The sequence below is a fragment of the Hyla sarda genome, chromosome 1, assembly GCF_029499605.1.
Source record: "Hyla sarda isolate aHylSar1 chromosome 1, aHylSar1.hap1, whole genome shotgun sequence".
Lineage (NCBI taxonomy): Eukaryota > Metazoa > Chordata > Amphibia > Anura > Hylidae > Hyla > Hyla sarda.
Genome location: NC_079189.1, coordinates 257210263 through 257228206, shown reverse-complemented (window position 1 = coordinate 257228206; position 17944 = coordinate 257210263). Strand labels below are relative to the sequence as shown.

The 17944-nt window shown below is 50.9% G+C and overlaps 12 pseudogenes; all 12 read right to left on the bottom strand.

Annotated features, from left to right (window-relative positions):
• Nucleotides 1–4542: 4542 nt before the first annotated feature.
• LOC130352901 (5S ribosomal RNA) lies at nucleotides 4543–4662 on the bottom strand (annotated as a pseudogene).
• An 82-nt stretch (nucleotides 4663–4744) lies between these two features.
• Nucleotides 4745–4864, bottom strand: LOC130349630 (5S ribosomal RNA; annotated as a pseudogene).
• An 872-nt stretch (nucleotides 4865–5736) lies between these two features.
• On the bottom strand, nucleotides 5737–5856 carry LOC130319635 (5S ribosomal RNA; annotated as a pseudogene).
• Nucleotides 5857–7538: 1682 nt separating this feature from the next.
• LOC130324715 (5S ribosomal RNA) lies at nucleotides 7539–7658 on the bottom strand (annotated as a pseudogene).
• Nucleotides 7659–11012: 3354 nt separating this feature from the next.
• On the bottom strand, nucleotides 11013–11132 carry LOC130352153 (5S ribosomal RNA; annotated as a pseudogene).
• A 474-nt stretch (nucleotides 11133–11606) lies between these two features.
• Nucleotides 11607–11726, bottom strand: LOC130327700 (5S ribosomal RNA; annotated as a pseudogene).
• An 82-nt stretch (nucleotides 11727–11808) lies between these two features.
• LOC130333522 (5S ribosomal RNA) lies at nucleotides 11809–11928 on the bottom strand (annotated as a pseudogene).
• A 1085-nt stretch (nucleotides 11929–13013) lies between these two features.
• Nucleotides 13014–13133, bottom strand: LOC130327950 (5S ribosomal RNA; annotated as a pseudogene).
• An 82-nt stretch (nucleotides 13134–13215) lies between these two features.
• LOC130326236 (5S ribosomal RNA) lies at nucleotides 13216–13335 on the bottom strand (annotated as a pseudogene).
• Nucleotides 13336–15811: 2476 nt separating this feature from the next.
• On the bottom strand, nucleotides 15812–15931 carry LOC130333511 (5S ribosomal RNA; annotated as a pseudogene).
• A 681-nt stretch (nucleotides 15932–16612) lies between these two features.
• On the bottom strand, nucleotides 16613–16732 carry LOC130327689 (5S ribosomal RNA; annotated as a pseudogene).
• Nucleotides 16733–16814: 82 nt separating this feature from the next.
• LOC130333500 (5S ribosomal RNA) lies at nucleotides 16815–16934 on the bottom strand (annotated as a pseudogene).
• Nucleotides 16935–17944: the final 1010 nt, after the last annotated feature.

Here is a 17944-nt window from a genome sequence, read left to right as displayed (position 1 = left end):
GCCCTAAGCTGGGTAGAAGTCTGCGATCTGACGAGAGCAGGCGCGTTCAGCTTAGGATGGCCGTTGACAGCTTCACACTTTGTATACTGTGGATTTAAGTATCAATAAATAATTTTCGGACTCGGAGCAGAAACAGAGCAAAATGTCAACTCCACCCGGGATTCCCAGCCAGTCTCCCATGCTGGTACTTACCAGGCCCGAAGCTAGGTAGCAGTCTGCGATCTGACGAGAACAGGCGCATTCAGCTTAGGATGGCCGTAGACATCTCCACACCCTGTATACTGTGGATTTAAGCATCAATAAATCCTTTTTGGAATCGGAGCGTAAGGCGGCAACAGAGCAAAATGTCAACGACACCTGGGATTCCCAGCCAGTCTCCCATGCCGGTACTTACTGGGCCCTAAGCTGGGTAGCAGTCTGCGATCTGACGAGAGCAGGCACGTTCAGCTTAGGATGGCCGTTGACAGCTTCTTGCCCTTTATACTGTGCATTTAAGCATCAATAAATCGTTTTCGGAATTGGAAACGGAAGGCGGCAACAGTGCAAAATGTCAACGGCAGCCGGGATTCCCAGCCAGTGTCCCATGCCGGTACTTACCGGGCCCTAAGATCTGTACCAGTCTGCGATCTGACAAGAGCAGGCGCGTTAAGCTTAGGATGGCCGTCGACAGCTTCACACCTTGTATACTGTGGATTTAAGCATCAATAAATTCTTTTCGGAATCGGAGCGGAAAGCAGCAATAGAGCAAAATGTCAACGGCACCCGGGATTCCCAGCCAGTCTCCCATGCTGGTACTTACCGGGCCCTAAGCTGGGTAGCAGTCTGTGATCTGACGAGAGCAGGCGCGTTCAGCTTAGGATGGCCATTGACAGCTTCATGCTTTTTATACTGTGCATTTAAGCATCAATAAATCCTTTTCGGAATCGGAGAGGAAGGCGGCTACAGAGCAAAATGTCAACAACACCTGGGATTCCCAGCCAGTCTCCCATGCTGGTACTTACCGGGCCCTAAGCTGGGTAGCAGTCTGCAATCTGACGAGAGCAGGCGCGTTCAGCTTAGGATGGCCGTTGACAGCTTCATGCCCTTTATACTGTGCATTTAAGCATCAATAAATCCTTTTCCGAATCGGAGCGGAAGGCAGCAACAGATTAAAATGTCAACTGCACCCGGGATTTCCAGCCAGTCTCCCATGCTGGTACTTACCAGGCCCTAAGCTGGGTAGCAGTCTGCGATCTGACGAGAGCAGGCGCGTTCAGCTTAGGATGGCCATTGACAGCTTCATGCTTTTTATACTGTGCATTTAAGCATCAATAAATCCTTTTCGGAATCGGAGAGGAAGGCGGCAACAGAGCAAAATGTCAATAGTTCCTTGGATTGCCAGCCAGTCTCCCATGCCCGTACTTGCCGGGCAGCAGTCTGCGATCTGACAAGAACAGGCACATTCAGCTTAGGATAGCCGTAGAATGCTTCACACCTTGTATACTGTGGATTTAAGCATCAATAAATTATTTTCGGAATCGGAGCGGAAGGCAGCAATAGAGCAAAATGTCAACCGCACCCGGGATTCCCAGCCAGTCTCCCATGCCAGTACTTACCGGGCCCTAAGCTGGGTAGCAGTCTGCGATCTGACGAGAGCAGGCGCGTTCAGCTTAGGACAGCCATTGACAGCTTCATGCTTTTTATACTGTGCATTTAAGCATCAATAAATCCTTTTCGGAATCGGAGAGGAAGGCGGCAACAGAGCAAAATGTCAATAGCACCTTGGATTGCCAGCCAGTCTCCCATGCCCGTACTTGCCGGGCAGCAGTCTGCGATCTGACAAGAACAGGCACATTCAGCTTAGGATAGCTGTAGACGGCTTCACACCCTGTATACTGTGGATTTAAGCATCAATAAATCCTTTTCGGAAACGGAGCGGAAGGCGGCTACAGAGCAAAATGTCAACAACACCTGGGATTCCCAGCCAGTCTCCCATGCTGGTACCTACCGGGCCCTAAGCTGGGTAGCAGTCTGCGATCTGACGAGAGCAGGCACGTTTAGCTTAGGATGGCCGTTGACAGCTTCACGCCCTTTATACTGTGCATTTAAGCATCAATAAATCCTTTTCCGAATCGGAGCGGAAGGCGGCAACAGATTAAAATGTCAACTGCACCCGGGATTCCCAGCCAGTCTCCCATGCTGGTACTTACCAGGCCCTAAGCTGGGTATCAGTCTGCGATCTGACGAGAGCAGGCGCATTCAGCTTAGGATGGCGGTTGACACATTCACACTTTGTATACTGTGCATTTAAGCATCAATAAATCCTTTTCGGAATCGGAACTGAAGGCGGCATTAGAGCAAAATGTCAACCGGGATTCCCAGCCAGTCTCCCATACCAGTACTTACCGGGCCCTAAGCTGCTTAGCAGTCTGCGATGTGACAAGAGCAGGCGTGTTCAGCTTAGGATGGCCATTGACAGCTTCGTGATTTTTATACTGCGCATTTAAGCATCAATAAATCCTTTTTCGGAATCGGAGCGGAAGGCGGCAACAGAGCAAAATGTCAACTGCACCCGGGATTCCCAGCCAGTCTCCCATGCCGGTACTTACTGGGCCCTAAGCTGGGTAGCAGTCTGCAATCTGACGAGAGCAGGCGCGTTCAGCTTAGGATGGCCGTTGACAGCTTCTCGCCCTTTATACTGTGCATTTAGGCATCAATAAATCCTTTTCGGAATCGGAACGGAAGGCGGCAACAGAGCAAAATGTCAACGGCAGCCGAGATTCCCAGCCAGTGTCCCATGCCAGAACTTACCAGGCCCTAAGCTTGGTAGCAGTCTGCGATCTGACGAGAGCAGGCGCGTTCAGCTTAGGATGGCCATTGACAGCTTCATGATTTTTATACTGTGCATTTAAGCATCAATAAATCCTTTTCGGAATCGGAACCGGAACGGAAGGCGGCAACAGAGCAAAATGTCAACGACACCCGGGATTCCCAGCCAGTCTCCCCTGCTGGTACTTACCAGGCCCTAAGCTGGATAGCAGTCTGCGATCCGACGAGTGCAGGCACGTTCAGCTTAGGATGGCCATTGACAGCTTCTCGCCCTTTATACTGTGCATTTAAGCATCAATAAATCCTTTTCGGAATCGGAAACGGAAGGCGGCAACAGAGCAAAATGTCATCGGCAGCCGGGATTCCCAGCCAGTGTCCCATGTCGGTACTTACCGGGCCCTAAGATCTGTACCAGTCTGCGATCTGACAAGAGCAGGCGCGTTAAGCTTAGGATGGCCGTCGACAGCTTCACACCTTGTATACTGTGGATTTAAGCATCAATAAATTATTTTCGGAATCGGAGCGGAAGGCAGCAATAGAGCAAAATGTCAACCGCACCCGGGATTCCCAGCCAGTCTCCCATGCCAGTACTTACCGGGCCCTAAGCTGGGTAGCAGTCTGCGATCTGACGAGAGCAGGCACGTTCAGCTTAGGACAGCCATTGACAGCTTCATGCTTTTTATACTGTGCATTTAAGCATGAATAAATCCTTTTCGGAATCGGAGAGGAAGGCGGCAACAGAGCAAAATGTCAATAGCACCTTGGATTGCCAGCCAGTCTCCCATGCCCGTACTTGCCGGGCAGCAGTCTGCGATCTGACAAGAACAGGCATATTCAGCTTAGGATGGCCATTGACAGCTTCATGCTTTTTATACTGTGCATTTAAGCATCAATAAATCCTTTTCCGAATCGGAGCGGAAGGCGGCAACAGATTAAAATGTCAACTGCACCCGGGATTCCCAGCCAGTCTCCCATGCTGGTACTTACCAGGCCCTAAGCTGGGTATCAGTCTGCGATCTGACGAAAGCAGGCGCATTCAGCTTAGAATGGCCGTTGACAGGTTCACACTTTGTATACTGTGCATTTAAGCATCAATAAATCCTTTTCGGAATCGGAACGGAAGGCGGCAACAGAGCAAAATGTCAACGGCAGCCGGGATTTCCAGCCAGTGTCCCATGCCGGTACTTACCGGGCCCTAAGATCTGTACCAGTCTGCGATCTGACGAGAGCAGGCGCGTTAAGCTTAGGATGGCCGTTGACAGCTTCACACCTTGTATACTGTGGATTTAAGCATCAATAAATTATTTTCGGAATCGGAGCGGAAGGCAGCAATAGAGCAAAATGTCAATGGCAACCGGTATTCCCAGCCAGTCTCCCATGCCAGTACTTACCGGGCCCTAAGCTGGGTAGCAGTCTGCAATCTGACGAGAGCAGGCGCGTTCAGCTTAGGACGGCCATTGACAGCTTCATGCTTTTTATACTGTGCATTTAAGCATCAATAAATCCTTTTCGGAATCGGAACGGAAGGCGGCAACAGAGCAAAATGTCAATAGCACCTTGGATTGCCAGCCAGTCTCCCATGCCCGTACTTGCCGGGCAGCAGTCTGCGATCTGACAAGAACAGGCACATTCAGCTTAGGATAGCCGTAGACGGCTTCACACCCTGTATACTGTGGATTTAAGCATCAATAAATCCTTTTCGGAATCGGAGCGGAAGGCGGCTACAGAGCAAAATGTCAACAACACCTGGGATTTCCAGCCAGTCTCCCATGCTGGTACTTACCAGGCCCTAAGCTGGGTAGCAGTCTGCGATCTGACGAGAGCAGGCGCGTTCAGCTTAGGATGGCCGTTGACAGCTTCACGCCCTTTATACTGGGCATTTAAGCATCAATAAATCCTTTTCCGAATCGGAGCGGAAGGCAGCAACAGATTAAAATGTCAACTGCACCCGGGATTCCCAGCCAGTCTCCCATGCTGGTACTTACCAGGCCCTAAGCTGGGTAGCAGTCTGCGATCTGACGAGAGCAGGCGCGTTCAGCTTAGGATGGCCGTTGACAGCTTCACACTTTGTATACTGTGCATTTAAGCATCAATAAATCCTTTTCGGATCGGAACTGAAGGCGGCATAAGAGCAAAATGTCAACCGGGATTCCCAGCCAGTCTCCCATGCCAGTACTTAACGGGCCCTAAGCTGCTTAGCAGTCTGCGATGTGACAAGAGCAGGCGTGTTCAGCTTAGGATGGCCATTGACAGCTTCGTGATTTTTATACTGCGCATTTAAGCATCAATAAATCCTTTTTCGGAATCGGAGCGGAAGGCGGCAACAGAGCAAAATGTCAACTGCACCCGGGATTCCCAGCCAGTCTCCCATGCCGGTACTTACCGGGCCCTAAGATCTGTACCAGTCTGCGATCTGACGAGAGCAGGCGCGTTAAGCTTAGGATGGCCGTTGACAGCTTCACACCTTGTATACTGTGGATTTAAGCATCAATAAATTCTTTTCGGAATCGGAGCGGAAGGCAGCAATAGAGCAAAATGTCAATGGCAACCGGTATTCCCAGCCAGTCTCCCATGCCAGTACTTACCGGGCCCTAAGCTGGGTAGCAGTCTGCAATCTGACGAGAGCAGGCGCGTTCAGCTGAGGATGGCCATTGACAGCTTCATGCTTTTTATACTGTGCATTTAAGCATCAATAAATCCTTTTCGGAATCGGAGAGGAAGGCGGTAACAGAGCAAAATGTCAATAGCACCTTGGATTGCCAGCCAGTCTCCCATGCCCGTACTTGCCGGGCAGCAGTCTGCGATCTGACAAGAACAGGCACATTCAGCTTAGGATAGCCGTAGACGGCTTCACACCCTGTATACTGTGGATTTAAGCATCAATAAATCCTTTTCGGAATCGGAGCAGAAGGCGGCTACAGAGCAAAATGTCAACAACACCTGGGATTCCCAGCCAGTCTCCCATGCTGGTACTTACCGGGCCCTAAGCTGGGTAGCAGTCTGCGATCTGACGAGAGCAGGCGCGTTCAGCTTAGGATGGCCGTTGACAGCTTCACCCCCTTTATACTGTGCATTTAAGCATCAATAAATCCTTTTCCGAATCGGAGCGGAAGGCAGCAACAGATTAAAATGTCAATTGCACCCGGGATTCCCAGCCAGTCTCCCATGCTGGTACTTACCAGGCCCTAAGCTGGGTAGCAGTCTGCGATCTGACGAGAGCAGGCGCGTTCAGCTTAGGATGGCCGTTGACAGCTTCACACTTTGTATACTGTGCATTTAAGCATCAATAAATCCTTTTCGGAATCGGAACTGAAGGCGGCATAAGAGCAAAATGTCAACCGGGATTCCCAGCCAGTCTTCCATGCCAGTACTTACCGGGCCCTAAGCTGCTTAGCAGTCTGCGATGTGACAAGAGCAGGCGTGTTCAGCTTAGGATGTCCATTGACAGCTTCGTGATTTTTATACTGCGCATTTAAGCATCAATAAATCCTTTTTCGGAATCGGAGCGGAAGGCGGCAACAGAGCAAAATGTCAACTGCACCCGGGATTCCCAGCCAGTCTCCCATGCCGGTACTTACTGGGCCCTAAGCTGGGTAGCAGTCTGCAATCTGACGAGAGCAGGCGCGTTCAGCTTAGGATGGCCGTTGACAGCTTCTTGCCCTTTATACTGTGCATTTAGGCATCAATAAATCCTTTTCGGAATCGGAACGGAAGGCGGCAACAGAGCAAAATGTCAACGGCAGCCGAGATTCCCAGCCAGTGTCCCATGCCAGTACTTACCAGGCGCTAAGCTGGGTAGCAGTCTGCGATCTGACGAGAGCAGGCGCGTTCAGCTTAGGATGGCCATTGACAGCTTCATGATTTTTATACTGTGCATTTAAGCATCAATAAATCCTTTTCGGAATCGGAACGGAAGGCGGCAACAGAGCAAAATGTCAACGACACCCGGGATTCCCAGCCAGTCTCCCCTGCTGGTATTTACCAGGCCCTAAGCTGGATAGCAGTCTGCGATCTGACGAGTGCAGGCACGTTCAGCTTAGGATGGCCATTGACAGCTTCTCGCCCTTTATACTGTGCATTTAAGCATCAATAAATCCTTTTCGGAATCGGAAACGGAAGGCGGCAACAGAGCAAAATGTCATCGGCAGCCGGGATTCCCAGCCAGTGTCCCATGTCGGTACTTACCGGGCCCTAAGATCTGTACCAGTTTGCGATCTGACAAGAGCAGGCACGTTAAGCTTAGGATGGCCGTCGACAGCTTCACACCTTGTATACTGTGGATTTAAGCATCAATAAATTATTTTCGGAATCGGAGCGGAAGGCAGCAATAGAGCAAAATGTCAACCGCACCCGGGATTCCCAGCCAGTCTCCCATGCCAGTACTTACCGGGCCCTAAGCTGGGTAGCAGTCTGCGATCTGACGAGAGCAGGCGCGTTCAGCTTAGGATGGCCATTGACAGCTTCATGCTTTTTATACTGTGCATTTAAGCATCAATAAATCCTTTTCGGAATCGGAGAGGAAGGCGGCAACAGAGCAAAATGTCAATAGCACCTTGGATTGCCAGCCAGTCTCCCATGCCCGTACTTGCCGGGCAGCAGTCTGCGATCTGACAAGAACAGGCACATTCAGCTTAGGATAGCCGTAGACAGCTTCACACCCTGTATACTGTGGATTTAAGCATCAATAAATCATTTTCGGAATCGGAGCGGAAGGCGGCTACAGAGCTAAATGTCAACAACACCGGGGATTCCCAGCCAGTCTCCCATGCTAGTACTTACCGGGCCCTAAGCTGGGTAGCAGTCTGCGATCTGACGAGAGCAGGCGCGTTCAGCTTAGGATGGCTGTTGACAGCTTCAAGCCCTTTATACTGTGCATTTAAGCATCAATAAATCCTTTTCCGAATCGGAGCGGAAGGCAGCAACAGATTAAAATGTCAACTGCACCCGGGATTCCCAGCCAGTCTCCCATACTGGTACTTACCAGGCCCTAAGCTGGGTAGCAGTCTGCGATCTGACGAGAGCAGGCGCGTTCAGCTTCGGATGGCCGTTGACAGCTTCACACTTTGTATACTGTGCATTTAAGCATCAATAAATCCTTTTCGGAATCGGAACGGAAGGCGGCAACAGAGCAAAATGTCAACTGCACCCGGGATTCCCAGCCAGTCTCCCATGCCGGTACTTAATGGGCCCTAGGCTGGGTAGCAGTCTGCGATCTGACGAGAGCAGGCGCGTTCAGCTTAATGCTTTTTATACTGTGCATTTAAGCATCAATAAATCCTTTTCGGAATCGGAACGGAAGGCGGCAACAGAGCATAATGTCAACTGCACCCGGGATTCCCAGGTGCATTTAAGCATCAATAAATATTTTTATTAATCGGAGAGGAAGGCGGCAACAAAGCAAAATGTCAACGGCACCTTGGATTGCCAGTCAGTCTCCCATGCCGGTAACTGCCGGGCAGCGGTCTGCGATCTGAGGAGAGCAGGCACGTTCAGCCTTAGGATGGCCGTTGACAGCTTCACACCCTGTGTATTGTGGATTTAAGCATCAATAAATCCTTTTCCGAATCGGAGCGGAAGGCGGCAACAGATTAAAATGTCAACTGCACCCGGGATTCCCAGCCAGTCTCCCATGCTGGTACTTACCAGGCCCTAAGCTGGGTAGAAGTCTGCGATCTGACGAGAGCAGGCGCGTTCAGCTTAGGATGGCCGTTGACAGCTTCACACTTTGTATACTGTGGATTTAAGTATCAATAAATAATTTTCGGACTCGTAGCAGAAACAGAGCAAAATGTCAACTCCACCCGGGATTCCCAGCCAGTCTCCCATGCTGGTACTTACCAGGCCCGAAGCTAGGTAGCAGTCTGCGATCTGACGAGAACAGGCGCATTCAGCTTAGGATGGCCGTAGACATCTTCACACCCTGTATACTGTGGATTTAAGCATCAATAAATCCTTTTCGGAATCGGAGCGTAAGGCGGCAACAGAGCAAAATGTCAACGACACCTGGGATTCCCAGCCAGTCTCCCATGCTGGTACTTTCCGAGCCCTAAGCTGGGTAGCAGTCTGCGATCTGACGAGAGCAGGCACGTTCAGCTTAGGATGGCCGTTGACAGCTTCTTGCCCTTTATACTGTGCATTTAAGCATCAATAAATCCTTTTCGGAATTGGAAACGGAAGGCGGCAACAGAGCAAAATGTCAACGGCAGCCGGGATTCCCAGCCAGTGTCCCATGCCGGTACTTACCGGGCCCTAAGATCTGTACCAGTCTGCGATCTGACAAGAGCAGGCGCGTTAAGCTTAGGATGGCCGTCGACAGCTTCACACCTTGTATACTGTGGATTAAAGCATCAATAAATTCTTTTCGGAATCGGAGCAGAAAGCAGCAATAGAGCAAAATGTCAACGGCACCCGGGATTCCCAGCCAGTCTCCCATGCTGGTACTTACCGGGCCCTAAGCTGGGTAGCAGTCTGCAATCTGACGAGAGCAGGCGCGTTCAGCTTAGGATGGCCGATGACAGCTTCACACCCTTTATACTGTGCATTTAAGCATCAATAAATCCTTTTCCGAATCGGAGCGGAAGGCAGCAACAGATTAAAATGTCAACTGCACCCGGGATTCCCAGCCAGTCTCCCATGCTGGTACTTACCAGGCCCTAAGCTGGGTAGCAGTATGCGATCTGACGAGAGCAGGCGCGTTCAGCTTAGGATGGCCGTTGACAGCTTCACACTTTGTATACTGTGCATTTAGGCATCAATAAATCCTTTTCGGAATCGGAACTGAAGGCAGCATAAGAGCAAAATGTCAACGGCAACCGGGATTCCCAGCCAGTCTCCCATGCCAGTACTTACCGGGCCCTAAGCTGGGTAGCAGTCTGCGATGTGACGAGAGCAGGCGCGTCCAGCTTAGGATGGCCATTGACAGCTTCATGATTTTTATACTGCGCATTTAAGCATCAATAAATCCTTTTTCGGAATCGGAGCGGAAGGCGGCAACAGAGCAAAATGTCAACTGCACCCGGGATTCCCAGCCAGTCTCCCATGCCGGTACTTACTGAGCCCTAAGCTGGGTAGCAGTCTGCAATCTGACGAGAGCAGGCGCGTTCAGCTTAGGATGGCCGTTGACAGCTTCTCGCCCTTTATACTGTGCATTTAGGCATCAATAAATCCTTTTCGGAATCGGAACGGAAGGCGGCAACAGAGCAAAATGTCAACGGCAGCCGGGATTCCCAGCCAGTGTCCCATGCCAGTACTTACCAGGCCCTAAGCTGGGTAGCAGTCTGCGAACTGACGAGAGCAGGCGCGTTCAGCTTAGGATGGCCATTGACAGCTTCATGATTTTTATACTGTGCATTTAAGCATCAATAAATCCTTTTCGGAATCGGAACGGAAGGCGGCAACAGAGCAAAATGTCAACTACACCCGGGATTCCCAGCCAGTCTCCCATGCCGGTACTTAATGGGCCCTAGGCTGGGTAGCAGTCTGCGATCTGACGAGAGCAGGCGCGTTCAGCTTAGGATGGCCATTGACAGCTTCATGCTTTTTATACTGTGCATTTAAGCATCAATAAATCCTTTTCGTAATCGGAACGGAAGGCGGCAACAGGGCATAATGTCAACTGCACCCGGGATTCCCAGCCAGTCTCCCATGCCGGTACTTACTGGGCCCTAAGCTGGGTAGCAGTCTGCGATCTGACGAGAGCAGGCACGTTCAGCTTAGGATGGCCGTTGACATCTTCACGCCTTGTATACTGTGGATTTAAGCATCAATAAATATTTTTATTAATCGGAGAGGAAGGCGGCAACAAAGCAAAATGTCAACGGCACCTTGGATTGCCAGCCAGTCTCCCATGCCAGTAACTGCCGGGCAGCAGTCTGCGATCTGAGGAGAGCAGGCACGTTCAGGCTTAGGATGGCCGTTGACAGCTTCACACCCTGTGTATTGTGGATTTAAGCATCAATAAATCCTTTTCGGAATCGGAAACGGAAGGCGGCAACAGAGCAAAATGTCAACGGCAGCCGGGATTCCCAGCCAGTGTCCCATGCCGGTACTTACCGGCCCAAAGATCTGTACCAGTCTGCAATCTGACAAGAGCAGGCGCGTTAAGCTTAGGATGGCCGTCGACAGCTTCACACCTTGTATACTGTGGATTTAAGCATCAATAAATTCTTTTTGGAATCGGAGCGGAAGGCAGCAATAGAGCAAAATGTCAACGGCACCCGGGATTCCCAGCCAGTCTCCCATGCCAGTACTTACCAGGCCCTAAGCTGGGTAGCAGTCTGCGATCTGACGAGAGCAGGCGCGTTCAGCTTAGAACAGCCATTGACAGCTTCATGCTTTTTATACTGTGCATTTAAGCATCAATAAATCCTTTTCGGAATCGGAGAGGAAGGCAGCAACAGAGCAAAATGTCAATAGCACCTTGGATTGCCAGCCAGTCTCCCATGCCCGTACTTGCCGGGCAGCAGTCTGCGATCTGACAACAACAGGCACATTCAGCTTAGGATAGCCGTAGACGGCTTCACACCCTCTATACTGTGGATTTAAGCATCAATAAATCCTTTTCGGAATCGGAGCGGAAGGCGGCTACAGAGCAAAATGTCAACAACACCTGGGATTCCCAGCCAGTCTCCCATGCTGGTACCTACCGGGCCCTAAGCTGGGTAGCAGTCTGCGATCTGACGAGAACAGGCGCATTTAGCTTAGGATGGCCGTAGACATCTGCACACCCTGTATACTGTGCATTTAAGCATCAATAAATCCTTTTCAGAATCGGAACGGAAGGCGGCAACAGATTAAAATGTCAACTGCACCCGGGATTCCCAGCCAGTCTCCCATGCTGGTACTTACCAGGCCCTAAGCTGGGTAGCAGTCTGCGATCTGATGAGAGCAGGCGCGTTCAGCTTAGGATGGCCGTTGACAGCTTCACATTTTGTATACTGTGCATTTAAGCATCAATAAATCCTTTTCGGAATCGAAACGGAAGGCGGCAACAGAGCAAAATGTCAACGGCAGCCGGGATTCCCAGCCAGTCTCCCATGCTGGTACTTACCGGGCCCTAAGCTGGGTAGCAGTCTGCGATCTGACGAGAGCAGGCGCGTTCAGCTTAGGATGGCCGTTGACAGCTTCTCTCCCTTTATACTGTGCATTTAAGCATCAATAAATCCTTTTCGGAATCGGAACGGAAGGTGGCAACAGAGCAAAATGTCAACGGCAGCCGGGATTCCCAGCCAGTGTCCCATGCCGGCACTTACCGGGCCCTAAGATCTGTACCAGTCTGCGATCTGACGAGAACAGGCGCATTCAGCTTAGGATGGCCGTAGACATCTTCACACCCTGTATACTGTGGATTTAAGCATCAATAAATCATTTTCGGAATCGGAGCGTAAGGCGGCAACAGAGCAAAATGTCAATGACACCTGGGATTCCCAGCCAGTCTCCCATGCTGGTACTTAACGGGCCCTAAGCTGGGTAGCAGTCTGCGATCTGACGAGAGCAGGCGCGTTCAGCTTAGGATGGCCGTTGACAGCTTCACACTTTGTATACTGTGGATTTAAGCATCAATAAATAATTTTCGGAATCGGAGCAGAAACAGAGCAAAATGTCAACTGCACCCGGGATTCCCAGCCAGTCTCCCATGCTGGTACTTACCAGGCCCGAAGCTGGGAAGCAGTCTGCGATCTGACGAGAACAGGCGCATTCAGCTTAGGATGGCCGTAGACATCTTCACACCCTGTATACTGTGCATTTAAGCATCAATAAATCCTTTTCAGAATCGGAACGGAAGGCGGCAACAGAGCAAAATGTCAACGGCAGCCGGGATTCCCAGCCAGTGTCCCATGCCGGTACTTACCGGGCCCTAAGATCTGTACCAGTCTGCGATCTGACGAGAGCTGGCGCGTTAAGCTTAGGATGGCCGTCGACAGCTTCACACCTTGTATACTGTGGATTTAAGCAGCAATAAATTATTTTCGGAATCGGAGCGGAAGGCAGCAATAGAGCAAAATGTCAACTGCACCCGGGATTCCCAGCCAGTCTCCCATGCTGGTACTTACCAGGCCCGAAGCTGGGAAGCAGTCTGCGATCTGACGAGAACAGGCGCATTTAGCTTAGGATGGCCGTAGACATCTTCACACCCTGTATACTGTGCATTTAAGCATCAATAAATCCTTTTCAGAATCGGAACGGAAGGCGGCAACAGATTAAAATGTCAACTGCACCCGGGATTCCCAGCCAGTCTCCCATGCTGGTACTTACCAGGCCCTAAGCTGGGTAGCAGTCTGCGATCTGATGAGAGCAGGCGCGTTCAGCTTAGGATGGCCGTTGACAGCTTCACATTTTGTATACTGTGCATTTAAGCATCAATAAATCCTTTTCGGAATCGAAACGGAAGGCGGCAACAGAGCAAAATGTCAACGGCAGCCAGGATTCCCAGCCAGTCTCCCATGCTGGTACTTACCGGGCCCTAAGCTGGGTAGCAGTCTGCGATCTGACGAGAGCAGGCGCGTTCAGCTTAGGATGGCCGTTGACAGCTTCTCGCCCTTTATACTGTGCATTTAAGCATCAATAAATCCTTTTCGGAATCGGAACGGAAGGCGGCAACAGAGCAAAATGTCAACGGCAGCCGGGATTCCCAGCCAGTGTCCCATGCCGGTACTTACCGGGCCCTAAGATCTGTACCAGTCTGCGATCTGACGAGAACAGGCGCATTCAGCTTAGGATGGCCGTAGACATCTTCACACCCTGTATACTGTGGATTTAAGCATCAATAAATCCTTTTCGGAATCGGAGCGTAAGGCGGCAACAGAGCAAAATGTCAATGACACCTGGGATTCCCAGCCAGTCTCCCATGCTGGTACTTAACGGGCCCTAAGCTGGGTAGCAGTCTGCGATCTGACAAGAGCAGGCGCGTTCAGCTTAGGATGGCCGTTGACAGCTTCACACTTTGTATACTGTGGATTTAAGCATCAATAAATAATTTTCGGAATCGGAGCAGAAACAGAGCAAAATGTCAACTGCACCCGGGATTCCCAGCCAGTCTCCCATGCTGGTACTTACCAGGCCCGAAGCTGGGAAGCAGTCTGCGATCTGACGAGAACAGGCGCATTCAGCTTAGGATGGCCGTAGACATCTTCACACCCTGTATACTGTGCATTTAAGCATCAATAAATCCTTTTCAGAATCGGAACGGAAGGCGGCAACAGAGCAAAATGTCAACGGCAGCCGGGATTCCCAGCCAGTGTCCCATGCCGGTACTTACCGGGCCCTAAGATCTGTACCAGTCTGCGATCTGACGAGAGCTGGCGCGTTAAGCTTAGGATGGCCGTCGACAGCTTCACACCTTGTATACTGTGGATTTAAGCATCAATAAATTATTTTCGGAATCGGAGCGGAAGGCAGCAATAGAGCAAAATGTCAACGGCACCTGGGATTCCCAGCCAGTCTCCCCTGCCAGTACTTACCGGGCCCTAAGCTGGGTAGCAGTCTGCGATCTGACGAGAGCAGGCGCGTTCAGCTTACGATGGCCATTGACAGCTTCATGCTTTTTATACTGTGCATTTAAGCATCAATAAATCCTTTTCGGAATCGGAGAGGAAGGCGGCAACAGAGCAAAATGTCAATAGCACCTTGGATTGCCAGCCAGTCTCCCATGCCCGTACTTGCCAGGCAGCAGTCTGCGATCTGACAAGAACAGGCACATTCAGCTTAGGATAGCCGTAGACGGCTTCACACCCTGTATACTGTGGATTTAAGCATCAATAAATCATTTTCGGAATCGAAGCGAAAGGCGGCTACAGAGCAAAAAGTGAACACCACCTGGGATTCCCAGCCAGTCTCCCATGCTGGTACTTAACGGGCCCTAAGCTGGGTAGCAGTCTGCGATCTGACGAGAGCAGGCGCGTTCAGCTTAGGATGGCCGTTGACAGCTTCACACTTTGTATACTGTGGATTTAAGCATCAATAAATAATTTTCGGAATCGGAGCAGAGCAAAATGTCAACTGCACCCGGGATTCCCAGCCAGTCTCCCATGCTGGTACTTACCAGGCCCGAAGCTGGGAAGCAGTCTGCGATCTGACGAGAACAGGCGCATTCAGCTTAGGATGGCCGTAGACATCTTCACACCCTGTATACTGTGGATTTAAGCATCAATAAATCCTTTTCGGAATCGGAGCGTAAGGCGGCAACAGAGCAAAATGTCAACGACACCTGGGATTCCCAGCCAGTCTCCCATGCTGGTACTTTCCGAGCCCTAAGCTGGGTAGCAGTCTGCGATCTGACGAGAGCAGGCACGTTCAGCTTAGGATGGCCGTTGACAGCTTCTTGCCCTTTATACTGTGCATTTAAGCATCAATAAATCCTTTTCGGAATTGGAAACGGAAGGCGGCAACAGTGCAAAATGTCAACGGCAGCCGGGATTCCCAGCCAGTGTCCCATGCCGGTACCTACCGGGCCCTAAGATCTGTACCAGTCTGCGATCTGACAAGAGCAGGCGCGTTAAGCTTAGGATGGCCGTCGACAGCTTCACACCTTGTATACTGTGGATTTAAGCATCAATAAATTCTTTTCGGAATCGGAGCGGAAAGCAGCAATAGAGCAAAATGTCAACGGCACCCGGGATTCCCAGCCAGTCTCCCATGCCAGTACTTACCGGGCCCTAAGCTGGGTAGCAGTCTGCGATGTGACGAGAGCAGGCGCGTCCAGCTTAGGATGGCCATTGACAGCTTCATGATTTTTATACTGCGCATTTAAGCATCAATAAATCCTTTTTCGGAATCGGAGCGGAAGGCGGCAACAGAGCAAAATGTCAACTGCACCCGGGATTCCCAGCCAGTCTCCCATGCCGGTACTTACTGAGCCCTAAGCTGGGTAGCAGTCTGCAATCTGACGAGAGCAGGCGCGTTCAGCTTAGGATGGCCGTTGACAGCTTCACATTTTGTATACTGTGCATTTAAGCATCAATAAATCCTTTTCGGAATAGAAACGGAAGGCGGCAACAGAGCAAAATGTCAACGGCAGCCGGGATTCCCAGCCAGTCTCCCATGCTGGTACTTACCGGGCCCTAAGCTGGGTAGCAGTCTGCGATCTGACGAGAGCAGGCGCGTTCAGCTTAGGATGGCCGTTGACAGCTGCTCGCCCTTTATACTGTGCATTTAAGCATCAATAAATCCTTTGCGGAATCGGAACGGAAGGCGGCAACAGAGCAAAATGTCAACGGCAGCCGGGATTCCCAGCCAGTGTCCCATGCCGGTACTTACCGGGCCCTAAGATCTGTACCAGTCTGCGATCTGACGAGAACAGGCGCATTCAGCTTAGGATGGCCGTAGACATCTTCACACCCTGTATACTGTGGATTTAAGCATCAATAAATCCTTTTCGGAATCGGAGCGTAAGGCGGCAACAGAGCAAAATGTCAACGACACCTGGGATTCCCAGCCAGTCTCCCATGCTGGTACTTAACGGGCCCTAAGCTGGGTAGCAGTCTGTGATCTGACGAGAGCAGGCGCGTTCAGCTTAGGATGGCCGTTGACGGCTTCACACTTTGTATACTGTGGATTTAAGCATCAATAAATAATTTTCGGAATCGGAGCAGAAACAGAGCAAAATGTCAACTGCACCCGGGATTCCCAGCCAGTCTCCCATGCTGGTACTTACCAGGCCCGAAGCTGGGAAGCAGTCTGCGATCTGACGAGAGCAGGCGCATTTAGCTTAGGATGGCCGTAGACATCTTCACACCCTGTATACTGTGCATTTAAGCATCAATAAATCCTTTTCAGAATCGGAACGGAAGGCGGCAACAGATTAAAATGTCAACTGCACCCGGGATTCCCAGCCAGTCTCCCATGCTGGTACTTACCAGGCCCTAAGCTGGGTAGCAGTCTGCGATCTGATGAGAGCAGGCGCGTTCAGCTTAGGATGGCCGTTGACAGCTTCACATTTTGTATACTGTGCATTTAAGCATCAATAAATCCTTTTCGGAATCGAAACGGAAGGCGGCAACAGAGCAAAATGTCAACGGCAGCCGGGATTCCCAGCCAGTCTCCCATGCTGGTACTTACCGGGCCCTAAGCTGGGTAGCAGTCTGCGATCTGACGAGAGCAGGCGCGTTCAGCTTAGGATGGCCGTTGACAGCTTCTCTCCCTTTATACTGTGCATTTAAGCATCAATAAATCCTTTTCGGAATCGGAACGGAAGGTGGCAACAGAGCAAAATGTCAACGGCAGCCGGGATTCCCAGCCAGTGTCCCATGCCGGCACTTACCGGGCCCTAAGATCTGTACCAGTCTGCGATCTGACGAGAACAGGCGCATTCAGCTTAGGATGGCCGTAGACATCTTCACACCCTGTATACTGTGGATTTAAGCATCAATAAATCATTTTCGGAATCGGAGCGTAAGGCGGCAACAGAGCAAAATGTCAATGACACCTGGGATTCCCAGCCAGTCTCCCATGCTGGTACTTAACGGGCCCTAAGCTGGGTAGCAGTCTGCGATCTGACGAGAGCAGGCGCGTTCAGCTTAGGATGGCCGTTGACAGCTTCACACTTTGTATACTGTGGATTTAAGCATCAATAAATAATTTTCGGAATCGGAGCAGAAACAGAGCAAAATGTCAACTGCACCCGGGATTCCCAGCCAGTCTCCCATGCTGGTACTTACCAGGCCCGAAGCTGGGAAGCAGTCTGCGATCTGACGAGAACAGGCGCATTCAGCTTAGGATGGCCGTAGACATCTTCACACCCTGTATACTGTGCATTTAAGCATCAATAAATCCTTTTCAGAATCGGAACGGAAGGCGGCAACAGAGCAAAATGTCAACGGCAGCCGGGATTCCCAGCCAGTGTCCCATGCCGGTACTTACCGGGCCCTAAGATCTGTACCAGTCTGCGATCTGACGAGAGCTGGCGCGTTAAGCTTAGGATGGCCGTCGACAGCTTCACACCTTGTATACTGTGGATTTAAGCAGCAATAAATTATTTTCGGAATCGGAGCGGAAGGCAGCAATAGAGCAAAATGTCAACTGCACCCGGGATTCCCAGCCAGTCTCCCATGCTGGTACTTACCAGGCCCGAAGCTGGGAAGCAGTCTGCGATCTGACGAGAACAGGCGCATTTAGCTTAGGATGGCCGTAGACATCTTCA